Source organism: Spermophilus citellus (assembly GCF_964194105.1).
Source record: "Spermophilus citellus genome assembly, contig: SCAFFOLD_114, whole genome shotgun sequence".
NCBI lineage: Eukaryota > Metazoa > Chordata > Mammalia > Rodentia > Sciuridae > Spermophilus > Spermophilus citellus.
The window spans coordinates 1,188,081-1,214,197 of NW_027672907.1; the positions used below are offsets into that span (position 1 = coordinate 1,188,081).

Genomic DNA, 26,117 nt, shown 5'->3' on the forward strand with positions numbered 1-26,117 from the left:
AGATGGTGAGAGGCTGAGCTCCCATCCTGCTATTAAAGACCCAAAGAACATTGTCTAGAATTTCACTCATCTGTAGTGAATCATGAGTGGAATCCCCTAGGATCGTGACCTGAGGAGCCCTGATGATCATGGAGTGCTCTTCATAATCACAGTCCATTCCTCCCTCTGCCTCTAGAGACCAGGCAGAAAGAAGTTAACCACTCTCCAGGAGGATTCTCAGGTGTGTGTTCTGCCTTGTGTTTGGTTGGGGTTTCCTCTTCATCCTGTTACCTTTTTCTAAAATTCCTAACTTCTTTCCTAAGAAACTCGGTTTTCCATGATCTTCTCTTTTCCTTTCTGTTTCTAAGGGTCCTGGAAACAACACTATCTTGTGCAGTTTTCTTACTGATACTTGGACAGCCTACTCAGTGACTCTCTCTGTTGAGAGTGAATGCAGATTTCAAATCCTGGCAGCTAAACAAGGGTGGGTTTTAAAAATGAACATATAACTAGTTAGATAAAAATCTCCAGCATGATGTCAAGTATGCTTTTAAAACAAACCCTCAATTTGGAATCTCTTTGGTGTCATGAATGAGTTTGCATTTATGAATGTCATAGGGCATCTGGGGATGCTTTCCTCAAGTTAAATATATTTTTTCTTCTTTTAAAAAATTTTTATTTGTTCTTTTTAGTTACATGACAGTAAATGTATTTATTTTTGAAGATGCTCAACTTTAAACATTGACCAATTTTTTGTTGGACTCAAATTTTGGATTTAGCTTTCTTTATTTTCTCCTAAAATTGTGAGTGTAATTGTGAGTGTTCTTTTGCTACCATTCTAATACTATTTTCCTATTGGGGGTCTAATGAACATTGTGTGTGGTTGCACCCACTTCTCTGATGGATTGCACATCTTCCAAAAGATACTTTGCATATCATAAACAGACATATTTCCATCAAAGTCTCAGTACCAAAGCCTTGTTGCCACATGTGTATGACTTACTTTTGACCTCCCAGCTTGGTGCTTCCTAGTTTAATGTTGCTGTAGTTCTCACCTTTAGTAATTGTCTAACTTTTCTTGGCAGAAATCAGACCAGATTTCTTATGTGGACCATGGTTTTGACTTGTGTCTTAGTCCTTCTGTATTTTTGAAATAGCCTAAGAAGTCCATTAATTCCATCAACCAACCAATCAAACATCTGAGTGAAAAAAAAAAAATCTGTCAAACCCGAAGCAGTGGCACATGCCTGTAAACTCAGCAGCTTGGGAGGCTGAGGCAGGAGGATCACAAGTTCAAAGCCAGCCTCAGCAACTTAGCAAGACCATAGGCAACTTAGTGAGGCTCAGTGGTTAAGTGCCCCTGAGTTCAATCCCATTCCCCCCCCCCCAAAAAAAAAAACATCTGTCAAACTATTGATTGAACCATTAGATTGGGATTACATTGCTGATTACCCTGGATTCCAGGCATATTAGAGAATAGACTGAATTCTTGTCTCTAGTTTTTTAGTAGTTTGATGGCTTATTTATAGTGGCTTAACTATAAGAAGTTGTGGAGAGTAACCTTAAAGATTTCATCTTCTACTATTATTTTCTTAGCTTGCTTGAATAAAGTACTGTCAAATGCATTCCATACGGTGTAAAATCTATCACATTGGATGCTACCTTCTAGATGTCTTTATAAATTTTGTAATTATTATTAATAATTGAATATAGGGTCAAAAATGTGTCTGAGATCTGTAGGATAAATGGTATAACTCCAATGATGTGCCGACAAAACTCCAACTTAATGGGTGTGTTAATGAATCGATTGAGGCTCAAGGGCACTGGATGGGAAGCAGAAGAGCCAAGATCTGTGCTGGCTCTGGCACAACACACCTCTCTTAGGCCATTGCAGTAGAGTTTCGGTCTGTCTAAGCAAGTGGAAAAATCGAGGCACTTTGCTTGAACTGGGAGATTTTTGAAACACTTGCTTTTTCATGTCCAATGTCCAGCTCTTTCTTTTAGGTCAGGTTATGACTGGGAAGAACAAAGGAATTGGGCACAGGAGAAAGTGTCAAATCAAGGAGGAAAAGAACATGCAATGGTGGAGGGGAGCAGGAAGCAGGGAAGTCCATTTTGCTTAATATTTGAAAAGATGGGTTCTGCCATACCCTTCCTTCATGCCATTTGGAGGGAAAGCAGAATTATTTCTTTCTTAACTCAGTTCATTTTTAGTTTGCCCTGGCTGGCAATAGTAGGTGGAAAAAAGCAGTTCACTTATCAACGTAAGCCCTTTTACAGTGAATTTTTGGCCAAAAATGTGGATCTGCAAAATAATTCAGATGGTGTTTTTTTTTCCTCAAAAGGTATTGCTCTGTAAAATTTTGAAAAATTTAAAGTTCTCTTATAATCAGGCATTCAGAGGTACATGTTGGTTCCAATGACTTTGGTAGAAACATGCTGAAAATAGAAGCGAACATCAACCATCTTGTCTTTAGGCTGCTTTGGTATGGATTTGTAAGGCCTGAGTGAATTGAAAAAAAAAATTAGGAAATTTCTTGAAATAATGCAAAAGGAACGTAACACGATGGGTAAAACAGAAGATTCAGAAGAAAACGTTTTTTTTTTTTTTTTTTTTTTTTTTTTTTTTTTTTTTTTTTTTTTATATTCCCGAGTTTTGTAAAAGATGTAAGGCCACCAATTCAGGAACTGAGCTCCTCCTCTCCCATCAGCTTTGTGCTTGTGGGAGCGGCAGGTGGAGGGCGAGATGGCCCTTGACTGTTCCCCACGAGTTCGGCAGCGACACTGTCTGAAATCCGGCCCCGCTTTAACGTCGGGGTGCGGCGTGGGTGCTTCTGGCTGGGATGGGGGACTGGGTACCTGGGACTGGGGACGTGGCAGTTGGTTGACTGGGAGGCTGTGCTGGGGAGCTCACAGGTGGGGCGGCCTTGGTGCGAGGGAATTCATTTCTGGTCCTGCCCTCCTTTTTGGCTGGAGCTGGGTGGCAGAGATTGGCTGCTGTTGCACCCTTGGGTGGGGTGGAGGCGAGTCTCCAGCAGCTTCAGATGATGGAACAGCAGCTGTGACATTCTGAGCAGCGGTTCTTCTTTTTCTTGGGGTGGAAAATGGTGAGGATGGCTTCATCAAAAACCGCTTTGAGACCCTTCTGAGTCAGGGCTGAGCATTCCAAGTAGCACTGTGCTCCAATCTTAAATACAAAAAGGGAGACAGGCCTGAGCAACAAGAAAAGAAGGGCAAAGCTCTGTGGGTCAACCCTCTGCCCGCTCTACGAACAACCTGGGGATTGTTCTGGATTATTTTTTTTTCCTCTGCATTTCAATTTGCATCTGCAATCCTAATCTTTTTCTATTTTTCTATTGTTTTATAGTCTTGTATTAACAATAAATGGTTGTGGATCATTTTTGGTAAACAATAATTCTGAAAATGATCTACAAACCTTTTTTTCCTAACAGGAAAATATAATAGGAGAGGATTTGAAACTGTGGTATGATTTGAGTGTATGTTGTGAACAACAGGACCACAAGATATTGTTTTTAGCACCCTCTCTTTTGCTTGCAGTGTGGAAGTCAAGTTCAAGTGAAATGCATCTCCTGGATGAAGTAAAGCAGAATCAACCTGGCTGACAAGAGTGCATAGGATTTCTAGGTCATCCTTGATTAAAATACTTTGGATAAGCTATCTCTTAAGAAGGTAATATCTGATTGGCATTATCATTTGGTTTCAACATACTTTAAAAACATTTTAAGAATTTAAAAAAAATTTTAAAAATTTAAATTTTAAGAAATTAAAAATATAGAAATATTTTAAAAAATCATAATATACATTTGCTGAGTGAGACATCTTCCTCATTAGTGCACGGTCTGTATATGTAAATGGTAAGTATTTGGTACTTGTTTGGGGCTTTACTTGAAAACTTTGTAATAATGTCATTCCATGGTGTATTTCATAATCACAAAATTCCTACGAGAAACAGATATTCAGGCCAAAGCTATAGATTCTCATTAAGAAAATCACAGGCCATGAAGACCAGGTTTGGCAGTCAGCCTCAATGTAGGAGACCTGAGATAAAAATGGCTCACGAGCTCAGTATGAGCCAACAACATGATGTGGGCCTCTTATTATTAAGGACATCTCGAGAAATACATGTGTTAGTTTTTGCTTCACATTAGGAGACCACCTTGAAAAAAATTAAAGAGATTCCAGAAGAGGTTGACTGGATGGCAAGTTCCTGGAAACTATAGCTGATAAATGGCTAAATGGGGCAGCAAAATCATAGGTCTATTAGGACCAATAATTTATATAAGTGAGGAAATCAGGGCTGGTGTGAGGCAATAGGGGGAAGTGAGGACTATGGTGGATTGACTGTAAAGTACACGTCCCCTCTAGGGCAGCCAGTCTTATTCTGCTGCCATGTGAGAATGTTGGGTGATGGTTGCCCATTTTTGTATTTTTCAAGAGGAGTTGGAAATTGGGAATTTTATTATTTTATTTTGGTGCTAGGGTCTTAATCCCAGGGTCTCATACATGCAAGGCCAGCACTCTGCCATAAATCCACAACTCTAGCACCTACATTTTTATTTAATATTTACCAATTTTTAAAACCTTCTGTATGCCTTCTGATATGGGATGTATTTGACTGTTACCAGCAGCGTGTGAACTAAAGAAAAATGGAGGTTTAGCTTCGACAAGAATGGGAACAGCCCCAGGAAGGTAAAATGAATCGTTTAAGGGATTCAATTAGAAAGTGAAAAATTAGACCTAAACTCTGGGTCTCTTGATATGTGTTCTTTTCCTTGTTCCATGACCGTAACTGTAACCCTTATGGCTCAGCTCTGCAAGAAGCTGGTCAAGTTGACAACTTAGTGAACGAGGTTGCTCTCTTATTTGAAAGGCCACAGCTATAGAGACTAAGAATGAAATAATTTTGTTTTTATTGGGTCCAAAAACTATTTCCTAATGTCTCTGTGTGAACCAAATGAAAATACCAAAAGCATGGTATTGAAATCATCAATGGAAAGCCTATTTTATGGCTTTCAATCAGCCTTTAGATTAGGAAAAAACTTTTTAAGAAAATAAATGAAAATAGTAGGGTACAAAAGGGGAATAAAGAGTGAAGAAAATTTTAATTTTAATTAAAAAAATTTAATTTTAATAATGTCAACTTTTTGGGGGGCAGGGTGAATTATGTCCGTACTTGATATGCTAATTGGTTAAGATGGAAATTCAACCAATGTGCCAACTGAGTTATTGCTTGTAATGGGACAGGTTGTGTCAGTCATGCTGAAAAAATACCTAGAAAGTGCTGTGGTGACGTTCTATCTGGGAAACCTCCCCACTAATGATCACAAGCCTTAGTCTGATTCTGGAAATTTCAGGAGAGCCTGGTTGAGCCAGGTTTACACTGGGGGTCCTGCAAGATAGGCAGGGAACTCTGTCCTCTGTCCCCATAGTGCTGTGGATAAGCTTGTCAGAGTTTGCCTTTGATGATGCAGGAGGAGCCCAAACTTGTCTCTCCCAATTCCAACTTTACTAAAGATAATGAAACAGTAGATAAAGACATTATTGTGTAACAAGGTTAACATAACATCAGGCTGTACCGATAGTTCCAGGAAAAGTAGCCAAGAGATTTGGGGTGTGATTTGGGAAGTACGTGTGAGAAACAGAACCCAGTTATGAGGTAAGTACTGTTACCTCGTTTCAAGGACTCTGAGGGTCAGAGAGAAGAATTCATCCTGTTTCAGGGAAAAGGCAGAGCCCCTGTTAGAGGGACTGTGGGGAGGAAAAATAATGTATGTTCTCAAAGGTGTGAAATGGAAAGCTGGCTCATGGAAATATGGCTTTTCTTACAGCAGTGACTTCATCTGTTTCTTGGTACAAAATGACCTACTCAGTCAAATATGTAGAATCCATCTGTAAGTGCTCAGGGTCTTGTTTAGATACACATGTTAACAGTCTGGAGCATGCTTTTCCAAACTGACATGTTTTCAAGAAAAAGGTGGAGATTGAGGATATCAACAGAGAGAACCTTTTTCTGATAACTTTTACAGTGGTTAAAGCTTATTGTTTCAAAAGCTGGGAAACATGCCATAGAGGTACAGAAGATCCAAGAGTCTGAAAAGAAGGAATTAAACAACAACAACAGGCCCAATGATGACCTTGATGACTAATCAAGTGAAAACCATGCATTCTTCTGGATCGCCCTGGTGTCTGTGGGGTATGTAGTAGTGTGGGACTGAAAGTAACTGGAAGAGATAAAAGCAGAGAGGCCTTCCCAGCTGTCTGAAGGGCTGCACCGATTTAACAGCCATAGCTGTTAATTTAAAAAAATAAAATAAAAATAAATAAAAGCAGAATATAAGCCTCCCTCCATTTATGGATACACCAAATAAATATATACTCCTGTTTTGAGTCCTTCTTAAAACTGTAAATGAATTAGAGGTACACACATTGGAAAACTTAAAAAAATTTCTACCAAGAGATAAGTAGAATTTGAGCAATATGCAAAATTACTGGAACAAAATGCCCAAATCCAATGTTAATATAAATCAAGGAAAATTGATTGGGTTTGAAATATATTATTTAACTCTAAATTGCCTGTAATTTAAATGCCAATTTATCTGTACACACAGAGGAAGGAATAATTTTGCTGAAGCATATAGATTGAGTGTCTCTCTTTTTAATATAGTGATTTTGTATATGTTTTATTACACATAATAGAACATGAGCATATTAAAAGCAAGGACTGTGCCCTATCACATCTGTTTTATAGCTTATTTTATAAAACAGATTGACTGTAAAATTTGCACCATTCATCACAAATAGTGATTTTGTTAATGTTGCCTATGTTTTTAAACAAGTCAGAATTGAGCTTAAATCAGAATTAAATTAGACCATTGTGCTATCTTTCAGATATCTTTAAGTAAATTTCAGGCTTTATGAGAAGATGGTTGGAAGGGAAGATGTCAAAAATCCCTTTTCATTGCCCTCCCCCTTTTTAATTATCTGTTTTCTTTTTTAAAGTTAGTATTTTGGGGCTAGAGTTGTAGCTCAGTGGTAGAGTGCTTGCTTGCCCAGCATGTGTGAGGCACTGGGTTCAATCCTCAGCACCTCATAAAAACAAATTAATAAAATAAAGGTATTATGTCCATCTACAACTAAAAAAATGCTATTTTTTAAAATAAATAAAGTCAATATTTTAACTTACAGATAACAAAGATAGTACATATAAATGGGGTAACATGTTTTGATACATGTATATGTTGTGTTATATTTAAATCCAGTTAACATTTTCTACTCATGTATCATTTCTTATGTTTAAAAACTGAGAAATTGTTTTTCTTTTTTTCTTTTGAAATGTAGGATGCATTTATTTATCCCCCCACCCACCCCTACTGGCCCCAACCCCTGGTAACTACCATTCTACTTTCAACTTCTATGAAATCAACTTTTTTGTATTCCACATGAATAAGATTTTATGGGTCTTGTCTCTGTGCCTGGCTTACTTCATTAATATAATGATCTTGTTCTATCATTTTGTTGCAAAGGATAGAATTTCTTTATTTTTATGACTGAATAGTATTCCATTATGTATATATAACACTTTTTTATCCACTTATCAGTTGATGGACTCTTAGGTTTCCATTTCTTGGCTAATAGGAATAGTGCTGCTATGAATATGGGAGTGCAGGTGTCTCAGCAGCTTACTGATTTCCTTTCCTTTGGCCATATATCCTGGAGTGGAATTGTTGGATCATATCGTAGTTCAATTTTTAATCTTTTGAGGAACCTCCACACTGCTTTCCATAATGGCTATCTTTGTTGCCCTTTAAATCATATCTAGACCTATCACCAAACCAAACTTGATTTAGAATTGGTTGTGGCATATTAGTTTAGAAGAGAATATATACTCATCTCTCTCCCACTTCTCAGCCCTTTGTCTTCTGATTCTCTTCTCTAAAATCTGCAAGGTTCTAGAAAAGGAATAATAATTTATTTAAAGAAGTATAGATCTCTTTTGTAAATTTTTTAAATTGTAGATGGACACTATATCTTTGTTTTATTTTTTTATGTGGTACTGAGGATCGAGCCCAGTGCCTCACACATGTGAGGCAAGTGTTCAACCACTGAGCTAAAATCCCAGTCCCTATAGATCTTTTATAAATAAAAATTCTTGATTTTAGTAACTGACAGTTAAAATTATCTTGGGATTTATAGCATTTTTTCCCTACAGAAAACCATAGGCAAAATTGCAACATGCTTGGAATTGCAAAGCACAGATTTACAGGTAAATGGATTTTTTAATGAATTATTCTAAATTGTTCTGATAAGATATTAGACATTCATGCCCAAAGCAATATTATCTCAGAAGGGTTTTATAACAATTGGAATTGATCAGTTGAACTCACACTTAAATGATTTAGTTCATACTTTGTACACTGTAGAAATAAAATATATGATTTTAATTTTTTCTGTTTCTATTAGCTTGAATATTCCAAAAATCAGTTTGGAACTTTTCATTTTCTACCTTTAAAGCAAGAAATATATTTATTTTAAATATTTGATTCTTGCCACTTAAAAGACATAGGGTGCAGTGAAATCTTTGTAATGAAAAGATATAATATGCATATTTTAAATTTAGTCCACACAGTCCCAGGAAGAATTTAAACTGGAGGACCTGAAGAAGCTAGAACCAAGTAAGTTTTGTTTTATATTTTTTAGTGATATTCCTTTAGGAAGAGAGTTTTATCTGTTGTGAATATTAAGATTGTTTAGCACAGAAAGTTATTGGATTTATTTCTCTTATTTTTTTTGGTGCTTTTAAAATTCCTATAATATTTGCATTTTTAATTACCATTTGGATTTAATCTTTATTATAGCATATATAGGTTGTACTTCATCTAAATATCCAAATTAACCTTTAATTTGTCTTAATGGCTTTAATAAGATTATAATTATTTTGATAAACATTTTCAGTAGAGTCCAGTAGAGAATATAAGGTTATAGTCATTAATGCCCATTCACATTACATGTTATTGAAAACTACAGTCTGAATGTTGGGAATGCATTACAAAGTGGTTTTTTTTTTTTGGTTTTTTTTTTGTTGTTGTTGTTGTTGTTGTTGTCTCCATTTTTTCCCTTCTTCAAAACTTTTAAAAAGTGAAAAAAATCCTTCAGTTATCTTGTTGGTTAGGATATTCCCAAATAAAGCCTTTCTGATGTTTTAAATGATTGCTCTCATTGAACTGTCTGAAGTATGGGCAAAGGCATAGTGTGAATAACTGAATTAATGTAAGTTAATGTAGCCTTTTTAAAATTTTTTTTAGTTGTAGACAGATACAATACCTTTATTTTATTTATTTGTTTTTATGTGGTGTTGAGGATCGAATCCAGTGCCTCACACATGCAAGGCAAATGCTCTACCAACTGAACTATAACCCAGCTCCTGTACTCTTTTTTTATTGAGATAAGATTGCACATCTCAGTGCATTTATGTGACTAGGGAATAGTAGATTTTATTTATCCAAATATGTAAGATTTTTAAGTAGGGAATCATAAAATCAAAGCATTTTCAAACAAAAAGGAGTCTCAGACTTGTGGTCACATTCTCTATTGAGGAAAGAAATGAAATGATTTGTTTGTCCTGTTTCACTTCAATCCCCAGTAGCTGAGCAGGGCCTAAATCTCAGAACATTTGTCAGTCTATCTCAGTTCACACTAGTGCAATCCTTTTAATGTAAACATGCTTTGAGTAAGAGGTAAAAAAAAAATTAATTTAAGAACTAAAGAGAGCCTTGCACAGTGGCGCATGCCTGTAATCACAGCCGCTCCGGAGGCTGAGGCAGAAGGATATCAAATTCAAAGCCAACCCTAGCAAAGCAAGGCACTAAGCAACTTAGTGAGACCCTGTCTCTAAATAAAATATGAAATAGGGCTGGGGATGTGGCTCAGTGGTCAAGTGCCCCTGAGTTCAATCCCAGTACCCCCTGCCAAAAAAGAACTAAATAGAATGTTCCTATAAATTCCACAAACTGCCAATATCTAATTCATTTATAGCAATTCTAACAAAGACATATATTATTGAGATAGCTGAAATGTGATTGTATTGCAGATCCAGGGTAGAAAAAGGATTCTCAAAGTATACTGAAGGGGATCTGATTTTCTGTTGTTTGGGTTGGAAAAGAGAAGTTAACAACAACAACAGACAACAACAAAGGAATGCATAGCAGATTTGTTGTGATTCTGGTGGCTTTTCCACAGTTTTAGATGATCATATTTCATTTCTTCAGAACACCATCCTTTTGAATATGGCAAGAATTCTGATGAACTCTGTCATTTTAATAGTTTTGGTTACTTTATGTAATCCAGATCATAAAGGTTTTTTTTCTTTGTGGTTCTGGGGATCAAACCCATGACCTCACACATGCTAGGCAAGCATTTTACCACTGAGCTACATCTCCAGCCCTAGATCATAAGAGTTGGAGATGTTATAAGAGACACAACTTATATTCAGAAATAGTTCTTATGCCTATATCCAATGTATATAAGGATACTAATCAATGTAATATTTCTCACAAATTTTGGGTTTTTTTTTTGAACCTAAAACTTTATTTTTCAAAAGCATTAATAAATACTTTGTATAAGATTGAGATATAATTTATATAAAGCACAATTCACCAATTTAATGTATCATATTCAATTTTTTTAGTAAATTGGAAGAGTTATGCAGACATCACCACAATCAATTTTAGGACATTTTCATCACCACAAGAAGAAACCCTATTCCCATGAGCAGTCATTCACTTCTTGTCATCCCCCTAAACTCCCTTCCAATTCCCAGCCCTAGGAAACCATTAGTTTGATTTCTGTCTATAAATTGTCCTATTATAGACAATTTATTTAAATGGACTCATATGATATATGATCTTTTATGACTGGCTACATATAAGATTATTTTGAGAAAAACACATTGATGGCTTTAAATAAAAGATTGCAACAGTTGTGTATACGGTGGTTCTACTGAAAATTATGTTTGTGTGTGAGTGTGTATGTGTGTGTGTGTGTGTGAGAGAGAGAGAGAGAGAGAGAGAGAGAGAGAGAGAGAGAGAGAGAGAGATGATGCTGGGGATTGAACCAAGGGGCTTTGGGCATGTTAGACAAGTGATTTACCAGTAAACTACATCACCAGCCCTCAGTTTTTTATGATAAAAATAATTAGGATTTTGGCTTCTTATTCAGCCACTATTTCCTATTAGTTGTTTGTTTCCAAACAAAATTTAAGAATCTTATAGATACACAGAGTGGCTGTAAAGACTGTGGATGTTTATTTCATATATTTATTATCTCTTCTCTTCCTCTGAGCATGCTCAAGTACTTCTATTGACTCACAAGATCTTTCATTAATTGCCTTTTTTTTTTTTAGAATAGCATCTATATGCTAAGCACTCGAATCCTCTCAGTAACATTTTGCTAAGGACAACACCGACACTAGCTTGTAAATCCCAGGAATGAGTTTTAGGGTCACCTGGACCGGTTCTTTCACTATGCTATTATTAATACCTGTAGTGGTGCTGTACTGCATCATTCCTAAGTACAGCTCTCCAGTTCAAATTCCTAAGAAATTATTGACCCATGTATTAGTCGAAGATCAGGTTAAAATCTATTACTTTTTTGGCTTTTTAGAAAAGATTTGGAGTAGAAATGGAAAGAGTATTTTGGAGATTCACTTTATTATACTTTATATAATGTTTTTCATTTGTACTTTTCCCTTCTTGATAGTTATCTTTTTAGATGATTTTAATCTGCTGTTGCTTCTCAAAGAAACATAAATGAGCATTCTGTATTTCAGTAGGATAGACTCTGTAATTTGGAATTTATCCAAGCAGGGCACTTGTTGTGAGTTAATTATTGAGTTGGAATTAAATATTTTCTACAAATTGGTATTTAGTAATATTTCAGATTAAGTATACTTATTCAAGCTTGCTTTTTAAAAAAGTTAAGCCTCTTCTAAGAAAAAATAATGAATTCTAACTTTTAATATGTTGAACTTAACTGGTTTCCTTTCTTTTAAAAAAAAAAGTTTTTTTTTTAAATTTAATTTTGTGCCTGTGTGTGGTGCTGGGGATCGAACCCAGGGCATTGCCCATATAAGGCAAATGCTCTGCCACTGAGCTACATCCCTAGCTCTTGGCTGGTTTATTAGGCTGATGTATTCTTTACTTCAACATTTTGAAATCTTTTAAATTCTGTCTGAAAATACTAAAACTATGATTGTGAAAGTCTGAGCCATTTTTTCTTATGTTAATTGCAGTAATGTACTGCTGCTTACTCAAGCATATCTCCCCACCACCAACCCTGCAAAATTCCCTTCTATTAAGCCACGCTTCAAGGCTTCACAGAAATCCCACCTCTCCCTGAAAGCATTCTCTGCTGTCTCTATAGAGGCATAATTAAACTCTGCCTCCTCTCCTGTATAGGATCATTTTAACTATCCATTGTCGGACTCTCACATGTGTTATTTTCACTTGTATTTGTTTCAGCCCTCAAAGAGATTATGAATGGACTCTTCCCCCACCCCAGAGCCTATTGAATGCTTTAAGTGTAGTATGAACTTGGGCAAGATTGTGTTGAGTTAAATAGATTTAAATGTTTTGAAGGAATCTTTTCCTATAATTTAAAAAATAATCTTTCAAAATTAAGGCAGCTGCCCATTTTTCCTACCACAAATATGAAGCATGTCAGTCACAAAAACAGAATGCATTTTGATATTTGCCTGTGTGCCATCTTTTGAGGGTTAGCTTCAGGAGGTTGGTAGGTCCATGCTCCAAGAGAAAGGCTGGGAGTGCTGAATTTTCCATGGTGGAGTAGCATCAGATGTCTGCCATGTAGTGACCCAAAGTGTGTAAGTCCTACCAAATCAGCCAATGAATCTCCAACCCATGACATGCTTCATACTTATGATAATATCTTTTGTAAAATTCAAGCTCCTCTTCAGATCCTCCTAAAACATCATTGCTAGTATTGGTAGAAAGAAAACTCTATGTAAAGTTTAAGCTATTTTAAAAAAACAATAGAATCTGTTATTCCATAGTTGTTGAAAATGTAAACCCATAGTACAGTTACAGAAAGTAAAACAGAATTTGTTTTAAAGCTATTTAAATTTGTTCTAAAGCTATTCACATAAATTAAATGTTTGATAATACTTTAACTTGTAAAAATAATATAACAAAGCTATTATTCTAAAGCAAATACTTCCTCTTCAGAGCTTTGATACCAAAGAAAAGAAAATACTATTTAATTATTCTGTTACAATACAAATGCAAGATAACCACTGAGCCATATCCCCAGCCCTATTTTGTATTTTATTTAGAGACAGGGTCTCACTGAGTTGCTTTTGCCTCACTTTTGCTGAGGCTGGCTTTGAATTCTTAATCCTCCTAAGCCCCTGGGATTACAGGTGTGCACTACCAAACTCAGCCAAGATATTCTTAACAACCAAGATATTTTTCAACTTTTTTGTTTGTTTGTTTTTGACGTACTGGGGATTGAACCCAGGGGTGCTCTACCACTGAGCTATATTTCCAGTCCTTTTTATTTTTATTTTTTAAAACTTTTTTAGTTGTACATGGACACAATACCTTTATTTTATTTATACATTTCATGTAGTGCTACATGTGCAAGGCAAGCATTCTACCACTGAACTACAACCCCAGCCCTTTTATTGTTTTATTTTTATTTTGAGACAGGGTCTCCCTACATTGCTTAGGCAGATGAACTTCTAGTCCTCCTGACTCAGGCTTTTGGTACCTGGGATTACAGACACATGCCACCATAACAGGATCAACTTTTAAAAATTATTGTTATATATATTTTTAATGGTTGATTTTTTTGCCCATTTCATTAAACTCTTATGACAATATGATCATTTCTGTGTTTTTGTTTCTGGTATGAGTGAGACATGATCTTTTTGTTACCTGCTCCCCATTCTTGGTATCTATCCCATTGTTATGTAAGTGATCAATATTTATTAATATTACTTATTAATATTGAGTTGATTTAATAGTTTAGTAACAATGATCATGCAGAAGTATAGAAAAGATGTTCTTGTATTAAAAAATAAACAGTACTTCTTAGTGAGATAAGAAATATTAGGATTCTAGTCAATTAGATCAAGAAGGTCATGGAGAGAGTGAATGTCCATTTTAGATTTTCCCTTGCCATTTTGTATACATTTATTTAGGCTGTAATTCTCCCAATAGCCTGTAAAGGAGGTAGCATTCTCATTTTAGAACTGGGGAGATTAGAGTATTTATGTAAATGTTCAAGTTATTGTTGTAATTGTAGGGCTAGGTTTTGATTTAAACCTTCTACTTTGATCTCCTGCTGTTTCCCCTTTGCTTGTCAGACTTAAGTTCCCACAGTCCTTTCTGTGCCTTGAATAAGGCAAACTGTTTCCTACTTGGAACCTTTGTTGTTGCTCCAGCCTGTTCTCTAATACTTGGGAAGCCCTTATGCTAGAGCCACTTGGCTCAAATGTCTTCTTACAGTTTAGTTTTGAAAGGCACCCTGTCTACCTTAGCTACTCTACCAAGTTCTCTCTGCTTTTACACAGCATCCTGTTTGTATCCTTCATACCACTAATCACATCTTACATTATCTTGTTTATTGGTTGGCATATTTATTGTCTACTTTTCCTTAGTAAGGTCTAAGGTCCAAATATGAGTTCTTGATTACTGTGTATCTTTAGCACCTAAAACAGTGATTGGAACATTGTGAGTACTCGGTATGCATTTATTGAGAAGAAGAAAGAGATAACGGATGAGGAAGAGCTAAAGGGAGAGAGAATAAGAGTGAGTAATGAGAATCTAGATACAAGTTTCCAGCTTCTTTCTCACTGGATGATTGACTCCCATTGGAATAAGTTATGTAATTACAACCTGTTCTTTTTGAATTTCCTTATTTAGGAATCCAATATGCCATACTCCTTTTAACTCAAATCTGCAAGACTCCAAAATTAAAGTCTGAGTAATTAGAGTAAAAACCATGGGTTGCCCAATTAATAATGCTAAATATTCACCTTGAAATAATTGCAGGTAGTCACTAGGAACCCATAAATTGGGGAATGAAACAATAAATTTCATAAAATACTTTTCCAGATACAGATAGAATTGTAGAACATCTGTCTGTAGGCTTACATGCCAGAAAGTAATCAACCAGGACACAAGAGGTGATAGCATCATGTTGTTTGATGACTTTCCTGAGGAGAAAGTCTTCTGTGTGTGTGTGTGTGTGTGTGTGTGTGTGTGTGTGTGTATGTGTATGTGTATGTACACACGTGTAAATATATATATATATATATATATATATATATATATACACACACACATATATATGCATGTATATATGTGTGTACACATATATAATAAATTTCATCATAAAAGGGATATTAGAATTATAACCTTGCTGCTGCAAACCTTACCAGTGTGATAAGTATTGAGGTAAATCTACTTAGGATAAAGAATAAGATGTGATTATCTATTTCTCTTTAATTAGTCATCTTCAGTATCAATCTTTTAATTAAAATACTTCAGGAGAAGAGGTATTATCTTTCACTGGTACCCCATATCACCTAGAACCTTGTACATTGGAGAACTATTTTATGGTTCATTTTCTATGAGGGCTCTGAGACTTTCCTTGGAGATCTTACAGTACTCTGGAAATAATGGTACCTGCAGTCCACTATGGACATTTTTATTTTGCTATGACACTCAGTAGTCAATTGTAGAGTCTTGAAATGATAGTGAAGCTCAGAATTTAAAATACATATATTAATGTGTGGTTAATACACTATAAAATATGATTAAAAGTATCAATTTAAGATATAACATATAAGACTAACTAATATATAAGACTTACATAACATGTAAGACTAAGATATAAGACTAATGTTTGTCTATGTCTTTATTCTAGTCCTAAAGAATATTCTCACATATAATAAAGAATTTCCATTTGATGTTCAGCCTGTTCCATTAAGGTAAATAAATAAGCATCCATATTTTGTCTTCTGATTTTATTATCTATTTTATGCCTGTTTTTCAAATATTTCTGGATTTTTTCCCTATCAAATTTGGTATTGGTGATATGGCTGATATCATTGGTAGCAATGAGATGATTGACATTGATATTTATATCAACATTAACCTAATAATCAGCATCTTATCTGGGAAGTTAGTGGCTATGAGGGTTAGCTGGTGTATTAAGTGGAGTAGCTCACTAATTTTTCTGTCTTTTTTTATATAGGAGAATTTTAGCCCCTGGTGAGGAAGAGCATTTGGAATTTGAAGAAGATGAAGAAGAAGGTGGTGCTGGAGCAGGGTCTCCTGATTCTTTTCCTGCTAGAGTGCCTGGTGGGTACATTAAATTCAAGGTCAGGTGTTTGGAACATACTTTTGTACTTGTTAGTGGCGGGTAAAACATCTCCAGGTTTGCCAATCTTAAGCAAATTATCATGGCCATTCTGTTAGCGGTAGCTATCAGTTTATTGTGAAAGTATCTTATTATTTGTGTCAGGGATCCTCAAAACATGCCGTGTTTAGTGATTGGCTAGGAATACCCACAGTACTCAGAATATAGCTGTACTCACAGTTGTATTCTGATTCATTACAACAAGAAAACACAAGAACAAAATCAGCAAAGGGTAAAGGCACACAGGCAAATTCCAGAGGAAACCAAACTTCTAAGAGTCCTCTCCCAGCAGAGTCAAATATGTACTTGATTCTCTCAACATTCTTTCACACCTGTGAAATGAAAAATATTGTCTATTGGGGAAGCACTGTAGGGATTCAGTGCACAAGACACTTATTGGGGTTAGCATGAACCAAAACTACAGACTCCAGGAAGAAAGCAAGTGTTCAGCACAAACCATATTGTTTGCATGGACGGTTTAGGCACAGTGATCTTCTTAACAGGGCATGATGGGAATCCTGCTGAAATCCAGGTTCCCAGATGCTAGCCATGGACCAACATTGTAAGTAGGCTTTCTAGAGTAACTGTTTGCTATGTTAATTCTTTTCTTTATATATCTAGCTGTTCTTTAAATAATCATATATGATTGTGAAACCTATTATTTATTACCTGAAAACTTATTTATCATGTTGAATATTAAAGCTTCTAAATGACAAACCAAAGTAATACAAATTAAAAAAAAATAGCTGGCCAGGATTATATGCTTATAATCCTAGCTACTTGAGAAATTGAGGCAGGAGGATTGCAAGTTTGAGGCCAGTGGGGGCAACTTAGAGAGACTTTGTCTCAAAATAGAAAGAACTAGGGATGTAGCTCAGTGGTAGGGTGCTTGCCTCACCTGTGTGAAGCCCTACATTCGTTTCCTAGTACCACATGCACAAATAGCCATGACACAATTTTAGACACAATTTAAAAAAACATTTCTGAGTGACCTAAACATAAGCCTAGCAATCTCAACATTAATCTAGATTTGTATTGGTTATTCATCTTTTATATAGTCTTAGATATGTACAAAAAATGTTTTTTTGAAACTCAAAATGAAGAGTGAATCTTATTTCTTTAATATCAAACCTGTACTTGTTTCTTTCCTGCATAAATATTCAATTCTGAGTTGAACTTGAGAGTTAAGCAAATATGGATTTCATTTTCAGCTAAAGTGCAGTTTTTTTCTTACCCATGCATATAGGAAGTTGAAAACTGCAACAAAATATTCATTGCTGTTCCATGAATATTAGGGCATCCTTATTTCACAGAATTTCAGAATATATCTAGGGTTAAAGCAGTAAATACCACCAAAGTGTGCAGTTAGACTCTGGCTCTCCGAGCACTTCCTTTCTCTCAAAGTCTCAAATTCTTAGACTGAGTCGAACATTCAGAGCCAGAGTCCCTCATCCAGTCATGTACTTATATTGAAAGGAAAGGAAAATACCATTCAATGTTATCTGGTAGTTCTCCTAGCTGTTTTTCAATAGTTTTAAGGCTTGTTAATATTCTATTATTCTCAAGCAGTTTTGGAAACATTTTAAGATTTCTTTTTTATAATTTGTTTCTTGTTTGTTTGTAGTACTGGGGATTGAAGTCAGGGGTGCTCTACCACCTAGCTACATCCCCAGCTCTTTGATTTATTTTTTTTTTATTTTGAAACAGGGTTTTGCTAAGTTGCCCAGGCTGGCCTCTCCTGCCTTAACTTGCCAAGTTCCTGGGATTACAGGCATGCACCACTATGTCTGGCTCAGTTTTTTTTTTTAATCCATGAATCTTGTCACTTGAAGTCAAAAGGTTTTCTCCAAAGCTTTGCAGAAATTGGTTCATAGGAAATGTCTATTGAGTAGGCTCTTCTTCAAGGCTCTAAGCAACATCTGGCCTGCTTTTTCTTGAAAGTGCTCTGGCCACTCAAATTTTTAACCCAACACCTGTAGTAACTCTTCCTTGCATGCTAAATGGCATCTGTGTATGAAGCATATACCCACTGATTTATCTTAGGTTTTGTGAGAGTATTTATTATTTTTTTCCAGATATGATGGTGACACTTAAGAATTCAGCCGTTATCCAAATCACATATTTCTGAACACAGAAAAATATTTCTAGTACCAGTCAATAAAGAAAATAAAAACAAGAATATACTCATATAACCTATATACAAACAACTTTAATCAGGTATAATTTTTGACAGACCTAGAAATATTATTATTTGAATGCTAATGACCCCTAAGATTTTTATCAAACTTTTAATATAACTTCAAAGTGAACAAACTTCTTATGATTTTACTCTTTATCTTGAAAGGTTGGAGCAGTTCCTCAACTACTAATCAGTTACCAACCAAAAGAAATTGTGCATGTGTTTTCATATTTTCACACAATTTGTATGTGTGTACAAATTGCAGATGTGCAGTACAAATTGCAAAATTTTTCTCTTGCTAGATTTTTAAGACCAATTTCATGTTTTGTGCCATCTACAAAATGTTATGGCCAAATAATGATTTGTCAATACCATTATTTTAAATTATGTTAAAATTATCCCAAAATAATAGAAAATATTATTTTATATATATCATTTTTACTGCATTTTAAAATTACAAAGAAATGTGCACTTAAAAAAAGTGTGTGACTTTGAATTGGTAGTATCAGACATCTGAATCTAATTACAAGTATGATAAATCTAAAACAAAGAAGATATATATATATATATATAATCACATACATATGATAATGCTTAGTTTACATTTTAGATATCAGGTTCATCTCTGTTCTAAAAGTATGGACAAAAAATTTTGTACTCCTTATTCATGACATTTAATTCACCAAGCACCAAGGCAAAATGAAGACTGACTCACCTCTTATTGAAGTAAATGCCTGTGACAAAAATTTGTACAAAAAAAATTGTAAAAAGCCAAGCAAATGAAATTATTCAATAAGCAAACTCAAATCAATGTTTTAAAAAAATATAATCTTTGGTAATTTTCCTCTTTTATGTTCTGACCTAGACAATAATGTACTATTTTGGAACAAAGACTGTCATGCCATTTCCAATTTTGGACTATAAATTGTCCTTATGGTATGATATGAGATATAAACAATAGCAATTTTTAAAAAGCAAAAATAAAAAGTTGAAAGAAAAAAATGACTTCCTCTTCTGCATGTGACGACAGGGTCTTAAGGATCCCACTGACCTTCATATCCATGTCACTCCAGACTCATCCTCAGGCTGGTGGTCCTTTCATTGTCTGATTCTCCATGATCTCTATGGCTACACAGAGACTATTGAATGTGAGGCCATCCTACTTGATACTCAGACCTTCATTTTTCTCAGCATCCTCTTGGAACAAAGAAGTTATGGCTGGGGGGTGGGGGGCTTCAGATGCTCTCCCATTGTTTTTCTGTACCTGTTGCAGGTAGAGTGGTGCTTCATTGCTTGTTCTGTGTCAGTGCTGTGGGGTGCCCAGTAGAAGTAGAGGCCTTACTTGCACAATTCCCTTTCCTCTCCACAGTGGCAGTGGCTGTAACATTCTTGGCTAGGTAAGACGCTTTTACACAGTTTTTAAAACATTCTTGAGCGAACTTGTCTGTGTTTAACAAACAGCCATTTGGGGGATCCATAGCTACCTTCATAAATTGTTTTCCACAGATGAAGCACAATGAAATAGAGCAACTTGAGTTTTTACCCAAGTACCACCTGTTAATAAACAGTTTCCATAAACAAGATGGACTTTTTGGTGTCCCCTATTACAGTAGTGTGGTGAAATGGTTCCAAACCTTCTAATTCATTGTCATTACTTTATCAGAGTTGTCTTTAGGTTTAGGCTTAGAATCTTACTCTCGCAGAAAAATCACACTGAATTGAGTAATTCCTTCCAACTCTTTTTGACACCAGTGAGAGCATGCTTGCTCTGGTTGGTGCATAAGAGGTGGTTGGGGCAGATAAGTCAGAAAAAGACGTGCTTTCTGTGTTCAGTACAACTTGGGGCTCACCAGCTACCAATGGCTTCCTTTGTCTTGCAGTAAAAACTGAAAGTGGAATTAACCAAATGAACACAGTCCTGCTGCTCACTGCTATATGAGTGTTAAAGACCTATCATATTGCTATCTGGGCTACTCAGTCTCTGTCCATTCCTGTGAATGTGAATTGCCCAGTGTACAAAGTTCAAATGTTACTCTTTTTTAATCACTCCCTTACTTGGAGTTCTTAGTGACAGCTCAATAACATCCCTGGGATGTTATTGAAAACTTGGTTTGGACAGCAGTAGCCATTTAGAGTTTTCCATATTTAAAAGTATGAGGCATAAATAGTGGCCTCACAAAAATGTCTATATTCTAATCCTGGGAACCTGTGACTGTTATGTTACATGGCAAAAGGAACTTTGCAGAAGCTTGAGATGGGGGAGGTTCTCCTGCAGTTCCTTTTAAGGCTTTAGGGACAATTAAAATAAAGATGTTAAAATGGGACATGATGGTTAAAAGCATGGACTCTGTAGCCAAACTGCTGTGTGATTATGGATAATTTGTTTTTCTATGCCTCACTTTTCACCTCTGAAAAATAGAACTAAACTATTGTTGTGAGGATTAGATGAGAGGATTAGGATAGTATGTGGCACATCACAAATACTCACAAGTGTTAGCTATTTCTTATTTACATAGCAATTCCATGTGGAAGAACATTTCTTCTGATCTTTGCTCTAGATATGAGAGCAGATGATCTAGCTGGAATAGCACAGTTTACACTGGATTGTGTGTAGTGATTTCTTTCTTATCCTTGTTAGTCTTCGAATTTTATGAATGTAGTTGACTTGTTCTCATATTACACTATGTAATTGGATATGTTAATTCTTCACTTAGAAATCTTCCTTTCAATGCATTGGCTCAATTTACAACTATCATGGTTTTATCTTTGATGCAGAAACATGCACCCTTTTTCATCTAACCTGGGAGCTATAGATGGTATGGTATTATTTTAGTATTTGATCTTCTTTTCTGTTTATTATTTCTTCACTCATTGATATAGATTTTCTAGCCATTTGTTTACTAGAGAATGATAACCTCTAGAACTGGAAATTCAGTCATTCATTCAATAAAAATATTTCTTCAACAAAGATATGTTTATTCCTTGTGCATACTACAAAAGGAACATTTCCCACACCTTTCAGGATGCTTATTGTGTAGTCAGCAAGACAGAGCCAAAAGCACATGATTATGATTAGAGATGTGCACCAATGTCATAGGTTGGCAAAAAGAAGGGCTGAGGGAGTTTAATAAATCTAGACAGATTTAGGACTCACTGAGTATGTAGGAGTTGACCATGCAGAGAGAGAGCACATCATAGACCATTCTGAAACACCTTAAATAGGCACCTTTCTATGTAATCTATGATCTTAATTACAGTCAGCTTCCTTCATCATAGAGCACAAGGTTTGACATTCTACCTTGAATTACAAAAGAAATTCAGACTTGAAATCACTGCCTCCATATTAAATTATTCAAAGCATAATGATTACATTAAACCTTACTGTGTAGTCTCAGGCAAAAAGATTGTTGGTAAGGAATGTAGCATCAGCCCTACCATTTCAACTGAAAGATCTAGATAATGACAGGTTATAAAATTGACTCATCCCAAAGTAACAACAAGTTTAATATCAACTTGCAAAAAAATAATGTTAACATAAAAAAAGACTTTGAAAGTTGTAAAGCAATCATCTTTTGACTGTCAAAAAAAGTAGTAAAGAGGTAAGACATAAAAGAGGTAATATTCTTGGGGGGTTTTGGGGGTGGGGTGGGGTGGGTTCTTTTTTTGTCTTTTTTGGAACTGGAGGTCGAATCCAGGATTTTGCAAATGCAAGGCAGACACTTTGCCACTGAGCTACATCCCAACCCAACATTCTTAATATATAAAGAAAAATTTTAATTCTAATAACCAAAGCAAAATACATGAGAGGAACAGACAATATGAGCGAGTGCGCACGCGTGCACGCACACACACACACACACACACACACACACACACATACACACACACACATTTAAAAATGCCTGTTAAACATATAAAAAGATACTCAACTTTATTTTTAATAAAAAACATAGATTAAAGCTACTGTTGGTGAGTCTTAGGGGAAATAGGTACTTATTAATCACTGGTGGGAATAGAAAAATGGTACAGTTCCTTTGGAGGGGAATTGAGTATTCTCTAACAACATATAAGTACATATTTTTTCCTTAGCAATCCCATTCCTGAGAATTTACTCTGAAGATGCACCCATAAAATACAAGAAAAAGAGGGGGAAACACTTGCATATACACCAGATTCTCTGTTGAGGTGTTTTTTATAATGATAAAAAGTTATAAATAATGTAATTGCCATATGAAGATTGACTGAATAAACTATGATACATAAGATGCTGTGAAAATAATTCAGAAAATCTCCATGAACTAATGAGTGATTTTTCAAAATATATTATTAGCAGAATTTATCAAGATAGTTCACATTAGCAGATTAAGGTGAAAGATTTCATAATGTTGTCAACAATGCAGAAAAAGTTTTCAGTTAAGTTTGAAATACAGCCTTGATTTTAAACAATTCTTGGCAAAGAACAGAAAAACATCCTTAACTTGATAAAACATGGCTACATGACATTTACAGCCCAAAATCGTTTAATGATGAATTTGAACAAAACAAGAGTGTCTATTACTTCTTTTCATCAGCATTGTTTTGGAAGCCCTAGCTACTGCACTAGGACAAGAAAAATGAAATATAAAAGGGGGGATGTTCTTTATTTGCATATTTATGAATATAGAGAGAATATGCAAAAAAACCTATTCATAACTCATTAATAAGATAATGCGGTTCCTGGATATAAAATCTGTACAGACAAATCAATTCTATCTCAAACAAGTAATAGTTGCTTAGAAAATGAACTATTATAATATTTATAGTAGTATTAAATAATATCAAGGACCTTATTATAAATTCAACAAAAGAAATATAAGAATTTTATGTAGAAAATAAACCTTTGTTGAAAGAAATAAAAGAATATCAAAAGGATAGATCCAACATGGCGGCCGGTGAGGAAGCAGCACTTTCAGTATCTCCACATTAACGGAATCAGAAAGACCCATTGAAACAGCTACATTCTACCTACTGAGGAACTTCTAGCAAAATTCCACTGAAAGGAGACCTGCCGGGGATTAGTAAGTCTATTAGAGGTGACAATTTGTCCCAGACAAGTGAATCTTGGCCGGCCATGCAGGCGCAGATGTCCAATCCCGCAGCCTCCACCCGCCCGGCTCTGCAAGCGGCCCCCGGCGACCCGGCGCTGCGCGGCGAGAAGGGTCCCCGCCCGGCCCGGCAGATGGCCCCTGCCATCCCGGCTCTCCTGGCGGCCCTGCTCACTCTGCGAATGGCCACCCCGCCTGCTCAGCTCTTAGCCACGCGGCCACCGCCTGCCCGGTACTACAAGTGGCCCCCAGCGGCCCGGCACGGCGAGAAGGGTCCCCGCCTGGCCCGGCAGACGACCCGAGCCCTCCCGGCTCTGCTAATGGCCCCGCCCACACGGTGAATGGCTCCCCCCCCAGACGACATGAAGGGAATCTAACCAAGCCTTTATGAAATAGCGAACTGGGAACTAAAACCAGAGATTGTGTCAGACCAGAGACAAACCAGTTCCACCCCTCCCTTTGGACACTCCAGCAAGGAACCAGGGGCCCACCATAGCAGAGAGGGGAAGTCACCAAAGTTCGGCCAAAGAGATTTCTTCCCAGTGGAATCTACTTTAGCAGGTGTGTGACTCCCACCCACATCAGATACAAACAACCGGGAAACTTCAAAATCTCTCTGTGTGCATGACTGTAAGGGCCAAAGGACTCTTGACCCCCAACTCCCCCTACTGCCAGTGATGTGGGCATGACTGTAGGGGTGGAGGGAAGCAGAGAAGACTCCCCACCCCCAACTCCTCCTACCGCCAGCGGAGTGGTTGTGATTGTAGGGGCTGAGGGAAGCAGAGGGGATCCTCGACCCCCAACTCCCATTACCACCAGCAGTGACACCAATGGTCTTAGCCACCAGATTCCAAAGGTGTGCCCACCAAAGGGGTCTGGAAAAATTAAACTATTGACTCCCAGACCACAGCTCCATAGCACTGGGGCTTAGATGAATGACAGAGAGAGTGCTCAGTCGTTAGGGAAATAGAGCACTCGCTGGGGCTGAAAGTGTAACCAAATCCTTGGGGAACTGCCTCCGGTGAGCAGGACCTGGCTGGCTGGCAGGAGGAAGGGGAGGAGGGGACGTAGAAGTGAAACGGCTCTGGAACAACAGGATTGAGAGACTCCCAGGAGCTGCCTTACAGGGATTGCTGTTGACACATTGAGGGCAAAACTCAGCGCGGAGGGCACAGCTTTGCCTATGGGAAGAGAAGAAAATGGATTTCTAAGACCTAATTTTATTTCTTATTTTATTTTATTTTTTCTCTCCCTTTTTCCCTCTTTCTCTCCCCTTCCAAGTTTTATTATTCTTTCCATTATCCTCTATGCTATCTATCTCCCTCTCCTTCTTTCTTTTCAAGAGCACCTTCCTTCCCCTTCCCCCCAACTTTCATCCCAAGCATTTCGTCCTCCATTTCGTGTAACTGTCTGAATGAAAATAGGTGAATGTTTCGAGGCCGTCTATAGTGCTCCTAAATACCTAGCTACTACCAACACCCTGATCCAATCGATGGTTACTATCCCCCTTCAGTAGAGCAATCTTCTAAAGTAGCCAAGACATACTAACCCTTATACCTTCATAGCACCTAACCTAAAGTCCTAAGAACAAAAAACAAATCACTATATGCATACAAAATCCGGAAGCCCTTTATAAATTGAATGAATCAGCTCTAAAGTACAATAAAGCCCAACATCTATAGGCACAATCTCCCACCACAAAGGAGAGACAACAGAGATAAACAAAGCCAAAACAAATGTATAGGAGAAAGCAGTTACAAAGCAGTCAAACAGAGCTGGAAAGTAACATGAACAACATGAAAAAACAAGGGAAAAAAGGATTACAGATAATGCAGGACAACTTAAATCTACAGGAGGACCTAGAAGCATCAGAAACATGGACTAGGAAAGAAATCAAGGCATACCTAACTGAGATGGAACGGAATTTTAGAGAAGACATGAGACAGCAAGTCTAAGAATTGAAAGTATATTTTGAAAATGAACTAAACAAACAAATTCAAACTGCAAAGAACGAGATTTACCAGGAGATAGAGATCTTAAAAAAAAAACCAAACAGTAACTTTAGAAATGCAAGAAACCATAAACTGGATTAAAAACTCTAACGAGAATATTACAAATAGACTAGATCAAGTAGAAGTCAGAACATCAGATAATGAAGACAAAGTTTATCAACTTGAAAAGAATATAGTCAGCACTGAAAAGATGCTTAAATCTCATGAGCAATCTATCCAAGAGATATGGGATCTCATCAAAAAATCAAATTTGAGAGTCATTGTGATAGAAGAAAGGTTCAAACCAAAGGAATGGACAACCTATTAAATGAAATAATCCTAGAAAACTTCCCAGAGATGAAAGATGGAATGGATTGCCAAATCCTGGAATCCTACAGGACCCCAAACATCCAAAACTGTAAT

General features: G+C 36.4%; 1 pseudogene across 1 annotated transcript in view; it reads left to right on the top strand.

The window, feature by feature from the left end:
• The first annotated feature begins 2,725 nt into the window (after positions 1–2,725).
• LOC308640371 (axin interactor, dorsalization-associated protein-like) overlaps positions 2,726–26,117 on the top strand; it is a 37,703-nt pseudogene continuing 14,311 nt past the window's right edge. The window contains exons 1-5 of the transcript XR_014024317.1: positions 2,726–2,803; positions 8,210–8,263; positions 8,618–8,672; positions 15,946–16,009; positions 16,276–16,382. The product of XR_014024317.1 is annotated as an axin interactor, dorsalization-associated protein-like (transcript). The remainder of the gene's footprint in view (positions 2,804–8,209; positions 8,264–8,617; positions 8,673–15,945; positions 16,010–16,275; positions 16,383–26,117) is intronic.